Below are 8011 nucleotides of genomic sequence, written 5' to 3' on the forward strand. Positions count from 1 at the left end.
CTCAAAGCCTAACCCCCGTATTTCCCTTCCCTTTCCATGCATCCTTAACTCTTCAAAGTATTCTTAACATCCTCCCCTTCCCATAAGCTTGCCTTGTTGCTAACATGCCAGCACATCCCTGGGATTATGGCCACAAGAATGATTTGCTCCAGGGAGAGCTGGAGCAGAGCTGTACCCCGAGGGAGGAGCTGGCTGTGGAGCAGCTCATTCCCTGTCCTGCTGCACTGCTCAGCCTGCAGCAGTTTGTTCACATAGCCATAGCCCAGCATCAGCCTCATTAACCCTGCCATGGCCCCAGAGCATGTTGCTATCAGATGAGACAGTCCAACATTTTCTGTGTGTGCAAGAGCTTGAAGTGGTTTTCTTAGTCTGGAAAGCAGCCAGCTGATCAGCTGTTAGTTACATGCTTGACAGCAGTGATAAAACACCTATAAAATAAGGTGTATCAATAATAGAGTCTCAATGGACTATGGGAGGTATGTGAGCATTGAGCATCCCTCTGCTTATCCTTAATTGATTGCAAGGTATCATTTTAAATTGAGGGGAAAATACAGCTACAAATGTATTCATGGGAGGGAATCAGCACCAAGTGTCTACTTGGTGTGCCTTGATTTTAATGTTTCTGGCTTTCATTTCATGAAGGGTTAGATGAGTGGATAAGCAACAGGAGTTATATGATAAGGTTGTCTGTGTTCTGCATTCACATTTGGGTGGTAATTCCAGATGAGAAAGAGTGCCCTGTGACTTGTCCCACACTTTGTCTGGCTTTCAGAGAGTGTTCTGAGACTGATTTAGCTGATTTTGGATGAGGTGGTGATTAACAGGTGCCAACAAACACGGCTCCCCATGAAAATCTGAGTGAGGAAGGAGGATGGATCTCTGGCTCTGCCCCACAAAGGATCAAGAGAATGGACAGGGAGTAGGGATAGCTGGTGATGAGAAGCGAGACAGAAACCTGGAGCTCGTGGGAGTTTGATCCCCATTCTCTAACAAGCCCTGTGGGATGTGGCAGCAATGGGGCATCTCCAGGACAGGCTCTTGCAGCAGGGTGGATGTGAATGTCTGGGCTAGGCAGGTGTGGGCAGGAGTCTGAGCTTTGTTCTCCTCCATTCCCATGGGATCCAGCCCTGCCAATCCCTAGCCCAGCTGTCTGTGCTCTATAAAATGAGACCTTTCCTTCCTCACATCCCTGCTTCAGCACACCTTGAAACTGGAAAGAGTGATAAATTGAGCTCAGGCTGTTCCTTGGGAAGAATTACAGCTGTCTGAACAGCCATGCATGCAGGCTGGGTATTTTCCTCTCTACTTTGCCATTTTGAAGTGACATTTGCTTTATCCAAGCAGTCATATTAAAATCACACATCTCAGTAGCCCTTGTTTATTAGTCTATGCAGTAATTTTCAGACATTTTATTGTGGTTTTGACAGAGTCTTCTTTATATTGTTGAAACTTTAGAAAAAAAAAATTAAAACAACAAAACAACCCCAAAATCCAACCCACCAAAACCTGTTAAAATTCCTGATTACTTATATGCTGTACCAAGTATATAAACAGTCCTCTGTATTTCAGGGGTTTTTAATCTGTGACCTCCCCAGTATAAATCTCAATAGACAAATTTAGATCTCAACACAAAACCAAATTGCTTGCTGTTTATGAAATGCATATATTTGTGTTGTAAATGCAATCCAATAACACCACTATTGTCAGGATCGCTTTCTTTTTGCTTATTGAAATTACATGCACATTTAAAATAGATTTATAACTGCCTATTTCCATACCCAAGCAAAACCTGGCATTTCACTAGCTGTGCCTTTGATAGTCAAGACTTCTGTAGATGTTTTCGTGATTTCTTTCTGGTTAGTGGAAACAGGAGCTGTTTATTTTGATGGGTTTTATTTTTTTGCATCTCCAGCAAAAATTGCATCTACTCAGTTATGTCAGTGCCATAGTTTTGATTAATTAAAAACACATGTAGTTTGAATGGAACCTTGTACATATAGATTAATGGAAACTTTTATTTATTTTTATCATGCTTATAGCAAGTAGAATCTAACTCCAGGTTTAGTTTTGCTTCTAAAACTGAATTTATCGAATGGAAACTCTGTGACTTTGCTGGCACTTGTGCTGTCACTCCTCACTGGAAGTGGGGAGGGTGCCTGGTGTGACAGCTCTTCCAGGGTGCCCCTCTCAGGGGCTGCTGGGTCCTGCTGCTCGCCCCCAGCTCTTCTGGGTGCTGCTGTTTGTCCCAGGGCTAACAGTGGGGACCAAACTTGCTTAGACTCTGCAGAAATTCAGCTCAGCTCGAGACTGACTTGACAAACCTTTATTAATCTGTGACAGAGAGCAAACATAACCCCAGGGACTTGGGATCAAGCAGATGGAAAGGAGTTTAACCCCAAAACACTTCCAGCTAGAGTTCTTCTTTATACAGCATAATCCTCTTATGCCTCCACCTATTTCTTATCTCACTCAGGGGTTGAATATTTTGTTTGTAAATCTTGCAGAGGGGCTTCATTTATATCGCACACTCTGTGTTCAGTGCATGCTGTGTGTCTTTCCATGCTGGGGTTGTGTCCTTCCCTTGCTGCATGTCCTCATCCCTGCAACATCACAGAGCCTTGGACAGACCTTGGTTTGTCCTTGGACAGCTCCCTCTGCTTTTCCTTGCTCAGCAGGCTCAGGAAGTGTTTGGACAATACTCTCAGGCACGTGGTGGTGTTCTTGGGGTTGTCCTGACCAGGGCCAGGAGTTGGACTTGATGATCCTGTGGGTCCCTTCCAGCTCAGGGATGATTTTATGATTAGAGTTTATTCTTTAAGACCTTCATGGGAATGTTCTTACCTGTGCCAGAATTCACCCAAAGAAATGATTGGGGTTTTTTTCTTCCTTGTTTCCAATAACCTGTTTGCAGCATATTCTCCTTGGTGTGCACAGGTCTTTTTGGGGTCGAGGGCTCACTGGTGATCCCAGGTTCATCCAGCATCAGCTGGAATGAATGACTGCTCTGTGCAATCCAACCAAATGGAGGGGATAGGATGTTCTGGCAGAAATGAGCCTGTATCTGTAAATTACCATGCAAACCACATCTGAAAGGTGCTAAAGAAGCACCCCTACAGGAATTACTAATGCATAGAAATAAAATGAAATTTTGGATGCTAAATAACGAAACAAAACCCAAAGACAGATATTAAAGCCATTGTGGAAAGGCTATAAATCAGTTGCAGGCAATAGGTTGGAACAGAGTGTGGAAGTGCTGGAAACACATCTGTCATCAGGGAAGCTGTACAGTCTTGTTTCCTGACTGCACAGGGAGAAGCTTTGATCACAGCTCTCACTGAAGCACTAATTTCCTAAAAGCTGACTTAAAAGCCAGCATAAAGTTTAAAAAAGAATGAGAGTTTATTACTTTGAAATCTTGTTTTAAATGTTGGGTTTTCTTTCTTTCTTAGTAATATGCATTTTAATAAAAGTAACTTATGGCCCCTAGGATTTTGATTCCATAAGTTGATTTCATCCTTTTCTTCTTGCTTACCTGTCAACCTCATTCCATCAACTCTTTAATGTAATATTTCTTTCATTAGTGAGTAGTGACTAACACTGGGGAACTGGAACTGCTGGGGTTGGATTACGTAGTGCTGTAAATCAGGTCAAAACATTACTTGGACACATAAAAGAAATTCTGCTTGTCAGGTGGGTATTTACCCTGATGCTTTAATTCAGGTCAGTGGTAAGCTTTTAAGGTAATCTCTCATTCACTGCACTGGGGTTCTTGGAGTGCACAAAGTGGATTTCTACAGCATGAAATGAAGTCAGAAGAGACACTCCAGGAGTTCACCCAATCTGTCTGCTAATGGACACTTAGCCCACTTAAACCCAGCCTGGGCTAGTCTGAAATAGCTGCCCCAAAATTCAGGGCCCACAGCTGTTGTTAGTTCAGTTACTGCTCTTGGCTTGGTGGTGAACATCAGGCTGGGAAAGAGCAACCTGGTGGGTTAACTAAGCTAGAAACACATGAAACAAAATGAAAAACCACTTGCATTTATAAGGGTTTGTTCACCCCGGGTTTGAATGTTGGTTGGCTCTGATAGTGTGTTGGGATAAGGAAATTAATGTTTGAAATAGTGACCTCCTCCTCCTCAGTAGAAAAATGGAATGACCAGAGATGCTCTGTGGGAGAAGAGCAGTGATGTACAGTGGTGTTAAACAAAACTACTTGGATTGGTCTTTGGAGGTCAGGAAGGGTTTAAGGGAAAAACCAACCCTGTGTGGGTTGGGTTTGTGTCCAGCACTTTTAGATTTGGCTGTGGGGTCCGTGTTTTGCTTTTTGTTTTACCATCCTCAAATGACAAATGATGACAGGTATTAGGATCTATTGTTTTAAGCTGAGATTTCTAAATCTGCAGAAGGAATTATCTCCTGGATATTGTCTCAGACTCAGGACAATGTAACATTCTGGCTGATGTGTTAAGTGTTTCATTTCTTATCAGGATGTCACATCTACTGCAGCAAGCACATATCTTCTGGGTTTGAATCCCTGTGAATCCCTGATAATGCTACAAGGCAATAAGTGCAGGAGAACCTGTGTTAAGACATCTCATTTCTGCCTTTCACTTAGTTAAAGCCAATAATAGGCTGAATAAGGAACAGATGTAAGCTCAGATATGCTGTGTAAGTACTTTCAGTGCTTATTCAGTGGTGCCAGGTGTGTGAATACGGGAAAGCTATGGGAGATCTGAATAATACCCAGGCAGGTCAGCTGCTATCATATCCTGATATCAGATCTCCAGAACAGCACTGGGAGAACAAGAACAGAGCTTTTCTATCCTTGAAGGCTTCAGAATTTCAGTCTTCCAGTGCTGATGCACCATTGGCATTGAAGGGTTTAGAATTTCTTTGTTGTATGTGAAAAGTAGAAAAAACTCATCCAAACTCCCAGAGACTTGGAGTCTCCTCCCACTCCTGTCCCAGAACTGACAGGATATTGGGATAACAGAATTTATCTAGACACAATTACTAATGTGAAAAGATTGTACCACTCAAATACAGATCCATGCCTCAGAACCAGAATTTCTTTCCCACATCTTCCATTAAATGTTTTAATTACAGGCCTGAAGATACAGAGATACAGGCTGGGGGGAGAAATGCATGAAATTTTATTTGGGGAGACTTTTTTTTAAACTTGAATAAAAGGGTCTAGGAAACACTGAGAAAGGGGAACTGCTTTTCCTCTGAAGATTAGAGAAATCAGCATTTTTGAAAGCAATCCATCTTGCCATGCTGTAAAACCCCAGTGCCTTTCAATGGAAAGGACTGGAACTGACAGGGTTGTATTTTAGGATGTGCTGTTCCAATAGTCTGCCTGCTGTTACAGAAGTACAGACATGACCAGTAATGTATCTTGCCCTTCTCTTTTAAAGACAGTTGAGGAGTGAATTTTCTGGGGCATATCTGAAGAATCTAAAATAGAGAAACTGTCACTGTATTGCCCTCTGAAACATCAAACACTCCTGGCCAGGAATTGCTCCTACAGAACCTTGGAATACAGAACCTTTGAAGGCTCCTTCCAACATGACCTATCGCAAATCCCAATTTAAAAAACCCAAAATCACTTGGTAACACTGCCTGGGAGCCCCTTCCCCCTCCCTGACAATTTTCCTTCTGCAGGTATGGACAGCAGAAACTACTGACTCTGTAGGAGCAAAATTTCTGTGCTAACCTGAAAAACTGGCCTTGCTTGTGATATTCAGGATTTCCTCACTTATCATAATTCTAGGTGAGATGTGCAGAACATCTGAACCTCTACTCTGTCTTAACAGATCACTTGTATTTCTGAAAAGATGCTGAAATTCAGAATGCATTGAGCTGACTTTGCCCTGCTCCCCTGAGAACAGACGCAAGGGTTTCATGTGAAGAAGGCCCTTGCTCTGAGTTTGTCTTTAGGGTTTGCATTCCAGTTGGATTGCTGCTAAATAGTCCTTCCTTTTGTTGGTTCAGGCCTGGGAGGGAGCTTGTTGGTAAGTTTAGCAGTAGCTGTGTAAGCTTTATTTTTACTTAGCTGTGTTATTTTGTTCTTATGACTGTTGCAATCTCCTGCCATCTGGGGGCTTCTGGACCTGCTTCAATAAATCCTATTGGCTTTTCCTGTTGCTCTGAGGATTTTTGCAGAGGGAGGGGGAAATGGATGGTTTATGCAGTGGATTCCAGGCTGCTGAAGGAGCCTTAGACATATTTTACTTGTTTGTTCTTACGTAAAATTGTCGTAGTAAGCTGCCACAGATACAGCCAAGGAAGAAATTGGTGACTTTTCTTAATTGACAAGCTGACACAATGTGAAAGGGAGCTGCTAATCCCCTTCCTGCTTTTCCACAGCAGAGCAGTGCTGCTGACTTGTAGGAATGTGTGTGTGCTCTTGGGTGGATCAAACTGCCAGGAACCATCCTTGAAAATACCAAGTGGTGCCTATTGAGAATGTCACCTTCCAGGGGTACCACCAGACACTGCAGTGCAGGGAAGTTTCCAGGAGAGCCTCTTGCCTGCTGTGGTCATGAGCTTCTGGAAAATTCTTGCAGCAGAGGCCTTTCTTGGAGAAGTCACCTTTTTCCACTCAGACGTTGCATTGTGGCTTTTGTAAAGTCCTTGCACTGTTCTTAGGATTGCTTATTTGTAAGTTTCTGTGTGAAGCCCCAATGTTTTACACAGCAATTTTCTCTCCCAAGAGACTGTGAAATGACTCAGCCCAACAGCCCTCTGTGATTCCAGCATCTGTATTAGGAGCTAGAAGATGTATGTGATGCAACATTTCATTTTACTTTTTGTTTTATAGACTTATTTTCACTTGGCACGTTATTCATCCCTCTGCCTCTGTAAACACACCACTGGTGTAGATTTCCTCAGACCAGTTCTTACTCTCTTTGCTCTTTTGCCCTGCTGATGGTCCTGCTCAAGTATTCTGTGACCTTATGGCCACCTTTGGTCTGGCTGGCACATGGTCATTGTATCAGCAATTCTCAGTTTCCAAATTGCCATGTTTAATAATAGCGGTTTTGAGATTCAGCATTGTCAACTTTGACTGTTCCCTTGACCTCCTCATTTTCCTGGGAGGTTACTGGGAATAGCTGTATAATGGGAGAATATATTAAAAGAAATGCAAGTGGCATTTATTACTCCTCTGACGAAGCTTCATTTGTAAATGCTGGTTAATGGGGATGTAGCTGCTGTCCAATGTGCTCTCAGTTAGCTGGTGCACTGCATGCCAAACAGATCTGTGCCTTTCCTGCTGCACTGCAAAATAACTCACATTTCCTCTCAGGAGTGAGAAACAAGCTGTCCTTACCCCCTCAGAGTAAAAATCCATTCAGTATGCAGCTGGATTAGTTGGAGTGGCTGGGTTAAAGAAACCTTTTTGTAAGAAGAAATGACCCTACTAGGTACATAATTAGCTTCTGCTTTTGTTTTTAATGACTTTAATCCCAGGGTTTAGTCTTTTGGGCCTTTTTTTTTTTTTTAATATAGGTATTCCAGGCATTCTCTAAGTGCTCTTGCAACCTCCTGATGTGGTGCTGATGCCCTCTTAGCCACAAGTGACACAGCTTTGGCTTCAGCAGGTCCACAAGAATGATAAACAGCAGCCAGGTGTACTGATTCCTAATGGGAAATATTAACTGAATGGAAGTGATGTTCCACAGTTGATGGCAAGGCCAGATCCCAGATCTGGAGCTCTCTGCTCAGCTTTATCCTTCTCTTTGGAGCAATTAATCATCTAATTGAGCTCTTGTTTCTTGTCTGAAAAAGCTACATTTTGCACAACTCTAAGACAATTTCAGAAATGTTATTAGGAGCATCAGATTTGTGTCACCTTATATTTGGACCTCAAATATTACTTGAACATGTCCCCTTTTTTTTCAGTGGCAGAAAAGCAGGTGATTGCAGAATTGAGCACCCCATGAAGACCTGTCTTCCATCAGTCTGTGTAACTCTTTAAGATCATCCTCTCTTGCTTACCCAGCACCTG

The sequence above is a fragment of the Molothrus aeneus genome, chromosome 9 (assembly GCF_037042795.1).
Source record: "Molothrus aeneus isolate 106 chromosome 9, BPBGC_Maene_1.0, whole genome shotgun sequence".
Classification (NCBI taxonomy): domain Eukaryota; kingdom Metazoa; phylum Chordata; class Aves; order Passeriformes; family Icteridae; genus Molothrus; species Molothrus aeneus.